Source organism: Sapajus apella, unplaced genomic scaffold (assembly GCF_009761245.1).
Source record: "Sapajus apella isolate SASKATOON/1434 unplaced genomic scaffold, GSC_monkey_1.0 scaffold16, whole genome shotgun sequence".
Classification (NCBI taxonomy): domain Eukaryota; kingdom Metazoa; phylum Chordata; class Mammalia; order Primates; family Cebidae; genus Sapajus; species Sapajus apella.
The window spans coordinates 6,460,585-6,474,595 of record NW_022436956.1 but is presented as its reverse complement, the minus strand read 5'-3'; the positions used below and the strand labels follow the sequence as shown (position 1 = coordinate 6,474,595).

Genomic DNA, 14,011 nt, shown 5'->3' with positions numbered 1-14,011 from the left:
GCCAAGTAGGAAGGGATTTGCCTGCTGTGCGCTGGGTGCCTGGGTCGGGCCACTCACCTTGCTGTGGTGCCATCTTCCCGCTCTCTCCCTACCCCTTTCCCCATTGCCACAAGATACTTAAGAGGCATCTTTGTAGAAATCCAAATCTGTAAAATCACAAGCTGGAAAACACCCAGCCAAAGGCTCAGGTGTGTCAGTAAGAAGGTGAAGAGCATCTGAGTGCTTCCCGGGATTTTCTCCACTCCCTGGCAGCCTCTGTCCACAACAGACCTCATCCCACCTCTGTTCTTCAATGGTGAGCATTGCCCAGGCTGGGGAAACCTTGAATTCTTCTGCACAATGGTTTCAAGCAGGGCTAGGAGAGAAGAGCCCCATGCTGGAAAGGACTCTCGGACCCGGTCCTGGGGTGCACTCTGGGAGTACTTGTCTCCTCTTCTCCGCTCCCTCTGAAGAGATGGAGTATTGAGAGAGGAAACAGCACTCTCTCCCACCCACCCCGTCCCCCTGGAGCTGCCCTCAAAGCAGACTGGTTGGAGGAAGCTGGTTGACTGGTTAAAATGTGCACATGCTCTGCCAGTCCACTGTTGTGTCATGCAGCCACTCTTATACCTGTCATGCCTACTCATCCTCTCACAGGGGCCAAAGCTTCTGCAGCATAGAGACTGTATCATCACACTCCACTAAGGCCAGCATAGCAGGGGCTTCTCAGAGGTCTTCTAAGGTGACCTTACCCCATGCCTGCGGCTTATCTCTGAACCCAACTCAAGCTCCCCATATTCTATGCATAATTCATCAGCAGTCCAACCCTTCCCTTAACAGCATCCAAATACCCTGATCCCTGAAATGGTCACATGCACCTTCCAGCATGAGACCAGGATTACCCTTATCTCTTTGAACATCTCATCACTGGACTTGGGTTCGAAGGGACCACACATTTCACAGAGTCTTCTTCTGTGAAAAGACCCACAACAGTTATTCACAGTGGCTGAGTTCTGCTGAGCTCCTCAAGGACAAATGGCAGATCTGGATAAAGCCAGAAAGCTCCTGAGAATTTAATCAAGGGCAACGAACCATGAGACTTCCCCTAGGGGCAGTCACCTGAGAGAGCTTGGGTTGTTTTAACTCTGCAACGACAGTATTAACCTGTTGCTTTCAACTGTGCTGCACTGCATATTTAAATCTGGTCCCTGGGGACATGGTGGCATATTGGTAGACCCCAATAAATACAATTCCTGAATCCCAGCCAAGAAACATTGGTGTGTGTGCAACTGGAGGAGAGGGAGGGGCAGGGACATTGGGAAATTCTAAATAAATAGAAAATTCTGGTTTGTATTTCACAGAGTATTCAAAAAGAATCTTCTCTTAGAAGCATGGGTGGGTACAAAGCTTACAAAGCACGGTAACTACAGAACACAGCACAGGGCAGACACACGCATGCAGAGATGGACTCTGTTGCACACTGGGAAACGATTTTGGAAAATAACAACAGGGTTTTTCTGAGAGAAGTTATTTATCCAAAACAATGCTGGGAAAATTCAGATTTACATTTTTGCTAGAGCCTTTGAGTTGTGCATTCCTGCAATGAGTGAGCTGGATTTGATGAGGCTTTACAATGATTTTTCAAAATTAGTGTTTCAATGCTCTGGTGTTTTTTTTGTTTTGTTTTCCTACAGCTTCGAGGAGGTCTCCCATCCAAGTATTAACCAGGCTCGACCCTGCTTAGCTTCTGAGATCAGACAAGTTCAGGGTGGTATGGCCATGGACAATGCTCTGGTTTTAAACAGAGCACTTTTGGATTGGGTTTTATATTTGACAGCTGGGTACCTTAATAACAGTTTTTAAGAAGCACTCCTTAGAGCAGAAGATCTTTAGATCCTCAATGGTTTTGAAGCGACCTGTTCTCTGCACTATTTTTAGTTTCTTTCTGCTATTTTTCTAAAAAGAATCTGAGAGTTTCATGTGTAAGGGCATCATTCCTTTTTCTGTTTGCTCACAGATTCTGATGAGGCAATTGCAAGAAAGCCTGACACTTTGCACATCCTTCACAATCTTCTGCAAGGCGGCTTAGAATCATCCTGCCTGGAGCAGGGAACAGCCTTTGACCTTAAGGTTATTTAAGGTTTGACCTTAAGGTTTATTGTTGACTTTTCTTTTTCTTTTTCTTTTTTTCTTTTTTCTTTTTTTTTTTTTTTTTTTTTTTGAGACAAAGTCTCACTCTATCACCCAGGCTGGAGTGCAGTGGCACGATCTCAGTTCACTGCAACCTCCACCTCCTGGGTTCAAGCAATTCTTGTGCCTCAGCCTCCTAAGTAGTTGGGACTACAGGTGTGCGCCACCACACCTGGCTAATTTTTGTATTTTTAGTGGAGATGGGGTTTTGCCATGGTAGCCAGGCTGGTCTTGAACTCTTGACCTCAGGTGATCCACCCACCTCAGCCTCCCAAAGTGCTGGGATTACAGGTGTGAGCCACTGTGCCAGGCCTATTGCTGACTATTCTAGGGGTCTATTTTTTATATGTCTCTACACTCATTTTTTTCTTCGGGATTTTTTTTTTTTGGAGGATGTTTGTTTTTGTTCTGTTTTCTTTTCCCAATTTCCACACATCTTGCTTGTTCATGAAGATTTCTGAACCACAAAATCAAGCCAACCACTTTCTGCTATTTCAAAGCAGTACTGACACTATTCCTGAACCATATATATTTCAGGAGACGGAGAGCAGATTGAGAAGGCCTAGACCCTTTTCTGTATACTTTTGGCTTGAGCCTAGGTAGGTCATCACAGCCTTGAATGTGGGAGGGTAATTGGAAGGAAAAGGCTCTGTACTATTCAAAGTGTGCTCTTTTTGTGGACTTGGGGGTCTCTGGCTCCTATTTCAGGGACCCATTTCACCCTTTCCTGTCCCAATCACCCTTTGCAGCCAATCGGCCACCAGACCTTGTGCCTTCTGCCTCTTGGTAATCTCCTCCCTGGTTACCCAGCCGTGGCCTTACCCTACTCCAGTCCACCTTGCACGTTGCAGGCAGAGCAACCCTTCCACAATGCGAATAACATCTTACCCCAGTTCTCACCACCTTCCAGAAACTGCCCAGGTTCCTCAGCACCACATGCTAAGTCCTTCATCATGGCACCCTGCGGCTTCCTTCACCCCTCCCCGACCACCCACCCTCAGCTATACCAGCATGATATTCCCTGTGTAAGCCATGCTCTCTCTCATGCGTATTTTTGTAAATGCCGTTTCTAGAATGTTCTAGAATGTTCTTCCCCCTGCCTCCAGCAGGTCCCCTCCTGTCCACCCTGGGCATTAAGGATCATGCTTCTCTGAGGTCTTCTGTGGGAAAAGTATGATGTACTTTCCTGTGCAGGCAGCAATGATACCATGAGGTCCTCACTAATCACGGTATCTCTCCCACTAGCATGTGACAGCCTGTTTCCATGCGCATATCCCCTAGCCCAAGTGCCTGCCCTCCAGAGCAAAGCGTTTCCCAAGCCACCCAGTGGTTTCCCAGGACCTAGCATCCAAAACACAATGAGTTCTCATTACAAGCTTATTGAAAGGCAAATGAAGAGAAAACCCTGTATGTATAATAAAAATTGTCATGAGAAAGACAAGAATGAAGAGAAGAAAGACAATAATCATCACTGGCATCTTAAATTCTGGATCTAAGCAGAGGAACATTTGGGTCACCCTCAGGATCAAACTGCTGGGCCAGAAGCAATTCCACTGAGAGAGCACCAGAAAGCCTTCAATCCACCGAAACCCTGGGGCAGGTAAAAGGCAAAGCATGTGACTCACAACCGAATCCCTGGACAATCACTGAGCTGTGACAAGGTTCAGGGTAGATTTGTAACCTAGCACTGAAAAACACATTGCTGAGGAAAGGAAAGGATCGTGCATGGGGAATTTCGAGTCTCAGCTCCTCAGAGCAAATCATGCTTGGCAATTGCAAGCTTCTTACATTTAAAAAAAAAGAATCAGAGCAAACCAAAAGTCACTAACAGCATTAAAGATCCAAGACCCACTCACAAGGAATTCACATACTCTGCTTCTTTGCAAGTGCAGTCTTGCACCTACACTGACTTGATGTATCTCCTTACACAGAAGAAATCCACCTTCATGACTTGAGTATTAAAAAAAAAAGATGTTCTTCTGATGGCTTATACGTTCCCAGATATCCCTACTCCATCATGCTCTTAAAAGCTGAAGCGGATTTAGTGAGAATCCATTTACACTGAACAGTGTAGAGTAAGACAACACCAGCCAACCCTTGGCTGAAGGGAGCCCACAAAGACCGTGCAGCTCCTCCAATGTAACCAGCGAGTCAACCAAAGATTCTAACTGCCCTCCAGCCCCAGCCACAGAATGGCTCAGGGAAGGCGGAGTGCAGCTTGCGGCTAATAATCCTGGCATAACCAGCAGACCAAAAGCATCCTGCGAGTGACTCTGCCAAGTCCCCGTCCATAAGAGACCCTTAGCACAATCACTATGTTTTGCTCCATTTTTGTAAGCCCAACTAAACAGAGAAAAATTCAGTCATGTTTTCTAAAAGTTGCTGGTTGCAAAAGACCAACTCCTTTTGAGCGACTAGGCACCAAATCTATAAGATACAGATATTGGGAGAAGGGGCTCCACACCTGTTCAGAGCGGAGACAAACCATTGGTATTCACTGGTATACAGCAGTTGTCACAACAGTTAGGGAGCTGAACAAATATTGAGAAATCCAAATGCATTCATTCAGAAAGGTGCAAAATTCCTAAAAAATGCTTCGTCAGGAAATGAAGAAAAGGCATTTGGGTGAAGGTCATCAAAATGTCTTGCTAACTCTTTCTGTGATAGATGTTTTTCATGACAGACCCCACTAGCACTTGATCCTCTACCTTAAAGGTGGAAAAGGCCTGGCAGAGGCTGTGCTACTAGGCAAGGTCTTGCTACAGTTAAAAGGATGGCACCAGAGATAAAAACCCTACACACATCTCTGCCACCAAAAGAAGACTTCGGAACCAGGCGTGATACAACCAAAGATTCTTACTGCCCTTTAGCCCCAGGGCTGCGGAATGGCTTAGGAAAGGCAAGATAAAGCTCGCAGTTAATAATCCATGTGTATCCAGCACATCAAAAGCATCCAGTGAGTTAAAACCTAAAACCATGCTTGTGTCTATCTCCTGGGAGTGGACACAAAAATCTGTCTAGATTTGAGGTGGGGAAAAGAGGTCTACATTGTCATAAGAATTAACTTGTTTTTCCTACAAAGAGACAATGAGGTATTTCTCCTCTTACCTCATGAATTGATGGAGTCACTGTAGAAACAAAAACTCATTTTCTTGGTCTCCAAGAAAGCAGCCAGATTCTCGATGTGAGCAACTCCTTGCACCTTTGATGCAAGAGTCTGGATGTACTGGGTGAAGGTACCCGAGGCCCTGTTGATTTTTATGAGTCTGTGGGTCAGCTCAGACTGGCTGCCAACTCATCTGTATGCATCAGCTCTCAAAGAACATAGTTTACTTTATAACTGGATCCAACACGAGTAGGCGTGGCAGTTAAATGGGTGAGATACCAAAGGTGTTGAGCTGCCAAGGCTAATTAAGAAGGATTTGTTTATGAAGCCCTGGCCTGGAACCAGAAGGCCAGCATGCTCATGAAGATGGTGCCTAAGTCAAAGGCATGAGGTCAAACCCATGTGCACATGGGGCTGGATGTTACAGGCAGGGAGGTAGGGTTCCCCAAGGAGCCCTCACAAGTGTCTCCTGTCCTGTGAATCACTCGGTGACCGTAGAACAGCAGTCCCCAACCTTTTTGACACCAGGGACCAGTTTCATGGGAGACATTTTTTCCATGGACCAGGGAGGTGGTGGGGGAGGATGGTTTCGCAGTGATTCAAACATATTACATTTATTGTGCACTTTATTTCTATTATATTTATAAGACTTTATTTCTATTATATTCCTCATTTCATTATATATTATGTATCATATTCTAAAATATAATGAAACAATTATGCAACTCACCATGATGTAGAATCAGTGGGAGCCCTGAGCTTGTTTCTTTTCAACCAGACGGCCCCATCTGGGGGTGATGGGAGACAGTGACAGATCATCAGCATTGGATTTTCATAAGGAGTCTGCAACCTAGAACCCTTGCATGCACAGTTTACAAAAGGGTTCAAGATCCTGTGAGAATCTAATGCTGCTGCTGATCTGACAGGAAGTAGAGCTCAGGCAGTAATGTGAGCCAGGGGGAGTGGCCATAAATACGAATGAAGCTTGTCTCACCCAGCACTCACTGCTGTACAGCCTGGGTCCTAACAGGCCACAGAGCTGGTGTGGAGACTCCTGCCTTAGAAGATGAGGCTGACCTGACTTCCCTTGGTCATCCAGTAACCACCCTGGTCCCAGGACAGTGCAGAGCTTTACAGCACAGACTTTGCCATTCACTAATGGGGTTGAGAGCCTGCTCTACCAACTGCAAGTTACCTAGCTTCTCACCTCAGAAGTCTGCGGTGGAAAACTCAAGAGAGCATGTATGCAATGCACATGTCATTGAGTGCAGAGTTGAAAATCAACGTACTCTGGGTGTCAGCCTCTGTCCTCCTCCTCACCCCACCCCCTAGGGCCATCTCCCACTAGGAGACTAAGGGAGAAGGGGTCTTTTACCCCATGCCGTTCCTGAGTTGCTCTCTTCCCGCTGTTCCTCAAACTTCACAGCTGGCCGTCACTGGAAGCATTGCTTGAGTTTGCGTGAAGCAGCAGTGGGTGACTGTGGGCTGGCCACATGTCCCTTCACTGCCTGTCCCCTTCTCCACTCAACACCATGCAAGATAATAGGAGGTTTCAACCTCAACTCAAGACTGAAATAGATGAGAAGCATCAGAGCAGCAGTATAGCTTAGAGACCATACGCCAGGGTTCTCACACCAGTCCCTGGCAGGGGAGAGATGAGACTCCAAGATAAACATAAAATGGAAACACACCCAAAATTTCATGGAAAAGGCAATTTTGCTTGCCAATATTTATAAGCATAATCAGTTGTTATAGATAAGGAAAAAGAACCTAGTTGGTTGCTATGGTCTGAATGTGTCTGGCAAAATTTATATGTTGAAATGTAATCCCCATGTGATAGTTTTAAGAGGTGGGACCTCTAGGAGGCGATTAAGTCATGAGGGTGGAGCCCTGCCAGGTGGGGTTAGGGCCCTTATCAAAGGGCTCGAGGAAGGAGGTTCATTCTCTTCTGCTGGGAGGACAGTGTTTGCCTCTTTCTGCTCCTCTGCCTTCCACCATGTGATGCACCAGTCAAGGCCCTCGCCAGACACCAAACCTGCCTGTACCTCGGTCTTGGACTTCCAGCCTCCAGAACTGTCTGTGGTTTAGAAGTTACCCACCCTCAGATACTTTGTTATAGCAGCCCAGACAGAACGAGACACAGGTGTAAGTGAAGTCACTTATGGGAGGGTTCCCACGTGAAGCGAGATTGGAAAAGACCCACACTAGGGAGCTCTAACACGGCGGGAAAACAGCAGCAGATGGGGAGTCCATGCTCCTGCTAATCCTGGCCTTCCCCCTTCATATATGGCCTCCTGTGGGCATGCACATCCTCGCCACTGCTCCCCATCCCTGGGTTTGCCCCCTCTGTCCACAGGCCCTCTCTTCTGAACCCCTCACTGTGTGGCCCTCTGCCTACCTTTGCAGGCCTCCCTATCCCCCCAGTGGAATATTACCAAGCCCCAGGTTCACCTAACCCTACCTCTGAGCAGGCTTGGATGCGGAGAACAGGAGAACACGCCCTGCAGCCTGCGAAACTCGGGGAGAGGAAGTGTCCAAGGCCAAAGGAGCTGTCCTCCGAAGTGACACAGGAGGACATGAAGGGAGGCTGCCCCGGGAGCGGTGGGCCCCTCCATGGGTGCCTTTGGCTGGGGCACTCTTACATGGACATGGAGTCTTCCTTAGACTCCACACAGTCTAGAATGCGTCCTCTAAACCTGCGCTTCCTCCTTCCCTCAGGGTCAGCCCTGAGTCCCGGTCTGACAGCTTCTCAGATAGGCTCCCTCTGGCTTTCCTCATCTGGGCATTTCCCCTAACAAAATCGTGGCACTTTTAATCCCCTCTTGGCATCTGCTTCTCAGAGGCCCTAGACTGGCACATGGGGCTATTCAGATGGGATGCCAACTGTCAAAGAGCTTGGCAAGAGACTCTTTGGAGTCCCACAGAACAACTCAGGAAAGGGGGGCTTCCATGACCCAATGTCCAGCGCAGAGGCCCCAGGAGGTGGGCATTCTGAGCCTCCCCACCAGTGTGGGCTGCAGGTGTGTCTTTGAATCTCAGGATCCAGCAGACAGCTGTGGAAATACAAACATACACACAAACATGCGCCTCCCCCAGGTAAACATTCATCCTCACAGAATAAATCCCAAACAGGGAAAAGAAGTGTTTCTTAACTACCTCATTCATTTGCAAGGCAGGTACCTTTTGCACAGTGGAGCCAGCATGACTCATTATCATGCAGACCAGGGAGTTATCTTACCCTCATTTCCCCCCACTCCTTGCCCCCTACCTTCAAAACTGGGCCCCTTTGGACCTGCTGGGAATGAGAAAGAAGCCTGTTGCTAAGCAACAGGGAGGGGAGGGGATGCGTTATCCCAGTTCCCCAAATGCTAGGCTTAAAGCGCAAATGATAGCGTTGGCTCTGATGGAATCCTACACCTGCCAGTACCCCCGTGGGACGCACTCTCAGTCCTTCCTGCTAAGCACTGTCTTCACGGAGAAACGCCACTCCTGCTCTGGTCCCTGGCAACCGCTTCACTACCTCTGTGGTCACCAGACAGGCTGAGTCCTCCACGGTGGGACAGTGTGTGACAATGAGGAGACAGGCCAGCTCCTCTTCCCCCGGCTCTGTCCGGCCCCTCTGTGCCATGTAGCGTCACCGAGTTCCCAACACCAATGAGTTTAAGTGCCCAGCAGTATTACTCCTCAGTCTGGTCCTGGAGCCTCCGCCCCTGAGTGAAGAGCAGAGTCAATAAATGGTTTTCTTTCTCTTTCTCTTAAAGAAATTTGGAACATTTCAAACATGTTATCTTTTTCATGGCTAATATTCCAACAGGAGTCATTCAGATAAGTAAAAATTCTTTGCAGATGCCTGTCTGATTTAGAGGAAGACAGCACGTTCCCAGTCACACAACAGAGGGCCCAGTCCTCTGAAAAAAGAGCTCATGTGTGGAGCTGAAAACAGAAACAGTGTTTTCCCTCTAGGAAAGAGACTCCGCAGCCTAGGGTTTGAGGTTGACTCTGGAGAAACCCAGGAAGGGTGTGGATCTGGGCTCTGTGTTATTTAGGGCAGAGGGTGAGGCATGTCCTGGCGATAGCGGGCGTTGTGTGAAAATCTGCATTCGGGATGACTGAACCATAACCCTCTTCCTATACTCAGCGCCCAGATGCCTGATCTCAGCCGCGTTGAAGGACTCTTTAGGGAAGCCCAGTGGGCTGAGAGGAAAGACCTCCTAGTACTGATACCTGGGGGTTCCTCCACCTGCCAGGATCAAATGCAGCCCTCTCCCTCACAGCTTCCAATGAGCTGGTTAGTGGCACTCTCTTCAATGACAGGCAACCAAGGGTTATCAGACTTATGAGGAAAGGTTTTAACATGAAAGAGAAAGATCGAGGCAAACACAGAAAGGAAACGTGGAGTAAGCAGAGGCATAGCAGGGAGTGAAGTAAACTTCCAAAACCTTCACCTGCCTTCAGAGAGAAGGGACGGTATTACAGATGGCAAACAAGAAGCTCTTGTTCGTGGAAAAAGACTCCACAAACAAGAGAGAACACTTGGAAATTTAAATATTAGAGTAAATAAAATGATCTGAACACAAAGCTAAGAAGATCTCCCCACTTTTTTAAGGAACAATAATAGGAGAGAAAAGGTAAGAAAAGGATAGAATCCGTGCAGGAGATTCAGCATTCACAGGATGCGAGGAGGTGGCAGCCGTGAGAAGGTACCTGGCCGACTTGCAGCTGCAGCTGCTGAGGCCCATCACAGCCTCGGCTCCAAGCACTCACTCTGTGGGCTGCTCCTAGTCACTGAGTGAGGCAGAGCACCAAGGCAGGCCAGTTCTTGGAAGAGGTAGGCTCTCTGCTGGGGCTTCAGCTCCATGACAGCTGACCCCTAGGAGGTGCACCCTCCAGCCCTCCCCGCCTCGCTCCTTCGCAGGGGTCGGACTTGCTGCCCCAGCCCCCAGCCTCCCTTAGATTCCTCCCCCACTCTCTCACCACCATCTCCCTTTACAAAATCCCCTCATGTTTCCTCTCGTCCTGGCATCTCCTTCTTGGAGGACCCAGACTAGTACTACAAGTTCCAGAAAGAAAGAACCTGAAGAATAGAAGGGAGAAATTATGGAAGAATGATATACATTTTTTAGTTTCTCAGAATTAAAGGCTATAAGTTTCCAAATTGAAAGAAGCCACTAAGAACCCCAAACAAAAAATATAAATCACATGGAGGCAGTCTCATGAAACTTCAAAACACTGGAGATAAAAGCAAGAGAAATCTATTGCACATCAATGATTATGAACGATTGTTAACCGAAAGGGCGCTTGAATCCCCAGTGGCCACACAGGATTCGACAAAAAAGTGGAGCATTTTCAAATTGAAATTTTGAGGGAAAATAATTCTATGCCTAGCCTAACCCTCAACTAAATGTTCAAGTGGAATAAAGACAATTTCAGATATACAAGGTTCAAATGTTACCTCTTCCAGACCACTTCCTAGGAGATGACTAGAAGATGCATGCACCAAAGAAAGGGAAGAAGCCCGGAAAGTGGGACACAAGAAATCCCCGACACAGGGGCTCCCGCATGGGCAAGAAGCAAAGGGGCTTGCCTGGGAGATGGCGAGGGGCTGCCCTGCGGGACATCTGCCCAGCTGGCTCCAAGAATAGCCAGCACAGAAGGGTGGCCGTCTCTCAGGAAAATACGGGATAGACTGAGTTGCCCGTGTGTTAAGGGGGTGTTTATGGTTCTCAGAAATACCATTTGATCCAGCAATCCCATTACTGGGTATATACTCAAAGGATTATAAATCGTTCTACTATAAAGATACATACACACGTATGTTTATGGCAGCACTGTTCACAATAGCAAAAGCTTGGAACCAACCCAAATGCCCATCAATGATAGACTAGATAAAGAAAATGTGGCATATATGTACCATGAAATACTATGCAGCTATAAAAAAGAATGAGTTCATGCTTTTTGCAGGGACATGGATGAAGCTGGGAGTCATCATTCTCAGCAAATTAATACAAGAACAGAAAACCAAACACTGCACGTATGTTCTCATAAGTGGGAGTTAAACAATGAGAACGCATGGACACAAGAAGGGGAACATCACACACCAGGACCTGTCAGGGGGCGGGGGACTAGAGGAGGGATAGCATTAGGAGAAATACCTAATGTAGATGACGGGTTGATGGGTGCAGCAAACCACCGTGGCACGGATATACCTGTGTAACAAACCTGCACGTTCTGCACATGTATCCCAGAATTTAAAGTTTAATAATAAGGAGACTTTCAGGATGAATCAGTGATAGGCATAGAGAGAACTATGTAAATAAGAAAAGAAGAGCATTGTTAACTCCACTAAATGCAAGCATTTATAAAGGAGAGAAAACGTACTTATAAGTACATTTGGTTCCGCTGTGAAAAATACTAGATTTATCAGAATGCAGCATTGAGTATTGATCTAGTAAAATTTCTAATCTAGCTATATAAGAGTGTGGAGAAGAATATAGAGGGAATAGTGTGAACAAGAGGCTTTTTAAACATTATATGTAGATTAATTTACTAAAAATACATTTTAAAGGCACAGTCCCCTTTTATCTTTGAATAATTCATAATGAAGTGAGGCAAGATGGCGCCAATGCGTGTGGTGGGTCTCTATGCCATGCACTGACCTTGGGTCTCTATGCCATTCAGAAGGAGCATCTCACCTGCCCTGAACCACAGTCACTCACCTGAACAGCTCCTGGGTCCCTGGTAATGGTAGCCATCCCCTCTCACCCCAACACACACAGGTAAGAATGGCACAGTAACTAATGCTGAGTGACTCAGGGGTATCTCACCAGCACCCACTTTCCGGTGGGAGGAAAGGGATGAATCCTCCAGGTGCAGCTGTCACCATCACCTGCATTTTGGCATCTCCCCCTAGTTTCTCCCATGAACCCCTCTAAAGATTTGGCTGAGGGCAGAAACTTTTTTCAGGAATGCAACTTCAAGACTAATGCTCGTATTTGGACAGTGGTTGTGATTTTTTTCTGGTGGATAGTATTTCCTCTCCTTGACTCTAGCTCTGAGAAAGCAGGGGAGAGGGGTCTTGTTTAGTGACGTGCAAAACATGTTTGGCAGCTGGAAGAGTCAGACAGGAAGAGCCGAGCAGTGTCCACTAGCGAGTCTCATTGATACATGACTTGATCACCACGGTCTCATGCGTTTTGCAAAACTAGCTCGCCGACATGTATTCAAACACAGTGAGACTGAGTTGCATCTTTCTTCATGTACCCACAAACCTACAAGCTGTTTCCCAATCATACATAAGAAATCCTAGGGCACTGCTCTCTACAGATGCTGACCTGTGAGTGCCCTTCTTTGACTGAGGAAGGGCAGCCATGTAGACGACACCACCAGTGGCAAGGCACATCACCCTGCAAGGCACATCACCCTGCAGGCCATCTAGCTCGTAAAGGGAACAGGACAGAGGGACTCTGCTGGAATAGGCTCTTCTACCTTTGAGGCCTGATTTTCTTGAAAGTTCCTGTCTGGTGAAAGAGTGATGGTAAAATCCGAATGTGTCTGCAACAGAGGAGAACTGAATAATCCACTGAGATGCCAAGAAGGAAAGAGCATTGTTATACACTCTCACAGGGGAAAGGTTTTGAGAAAGCCCACATGCAAGAGAGAAAAACACTTTCCCTCTGAATCCTTGCCTGCCACTGCAGAAGACAGTATCTCACTCAATGATAAAATTCCAGGTTGAAGGCCTTTTTTGGAAAAAAAAAATTAAATTGAATGAAGGGAAAATTTTGATGATTCCATTTCATTCATCCAAAGCTTTTTGAGGTCCTTGCTGAATAAAAGGCAGCGTGCCAGGCACTTTAGGAGTTGCAAAGATGAATAAAATACGGCCCTTGTCCTTCAAGAGTTGAATTTCTTATAAAGGAGAAGATAGTCACAAACATAATAAGGCATACATGCATAGGAAGGGTTACGAGTATATAGAAGTTACGTCCAGCTGGGAAAACTGGAGAGGCTTCACAGAGATGGTGCTGTTGGACTGGGCACCACAGAAAGGTTAAAATTACAACACGTGGTCATGGAAGGTGGGGAGTAGAGGAAGAAAAAACAGTGTGGGGGCCAGAGAGCAAAGGGGGACTACTCGAGGGGAGAAAGCCAGGCTTAAAAAACGATGTGCTGGGGACAAGGCAGAAGGGTAGGTGGGAACAAGATGGTGGGGTCTGCTGTGCTGGGGAGGGTGACCCTTCATCCTTCCCTAACTGTGGAGACCCCTTCACACAGGCACCGTGGCCTCCTTCTAGGGCAGGGACCAACTCTTGAAATGCAGGAGCGGGGGGCGGGCGGTGTCTTTCTGGAAGAGGATGCCTACCATTTCTCTTTGTTTCTTATTGTCTATCTTGAGGAGCATTGTCATGTTTTACCCAGAATTTCATATTAACAAATATTGTTTCATATTTTGACATCCCTAGTAGATTTTCAACAGATACAAAATTTTTCCTTCTCTAGGGTATTTGCGGGCACATCCCATAGCCCAAATCTCACACCCAGAGACACACGGCAGGTTATTCACGAAGCCCGGACACTCGCACCAGTCAGAAAGGGCATTACACAAGAAAGAGAAGGAGCCAGGAGCCCGCAGGCTTGGCCTCATTTTGTTCTCTGCCAGGCTTTCTAGAAAAAGATGCCAACCCTCTGCAGTGCCCTGAGGCCTGCTCGCCTCTCAGAAATGCTCTGGAGACCAAA

The 14,011-nt window shown here is 47.1% G+C and overlaps 1 protein-coding gene across 4 annotated transcripts in view; it reads right to left on the bottom strand.

Moving 5' to 3' along the window:
• KCNJ1 (potassium inwardly rectifying channel subfamily J member 1) overlaps nt 1-5,481 on the bottom strand; it is a 29,272-nt gene extending 23,791 nt beyond the window's left edge. For 3 of the 4 annotated variants that reach the window (XR_004270807.1, XM_032285007.1, XM_032285008.1), the window contains exon 1: nt 5,278-5,481. The gene's annotated coding sequence lies outside the window, so the exon portion shown is untranslated. Of the gene's footprint in view, nt 1-4,633; nt 5,256-5,277 lie in introns of those variants that run through there. The other variant, XM_032285009.1, reaches the window with a different exon arrangement.
• Between the last annotated feature and the right edge of the window lie 8,530 nt (nt 5,482-14,011).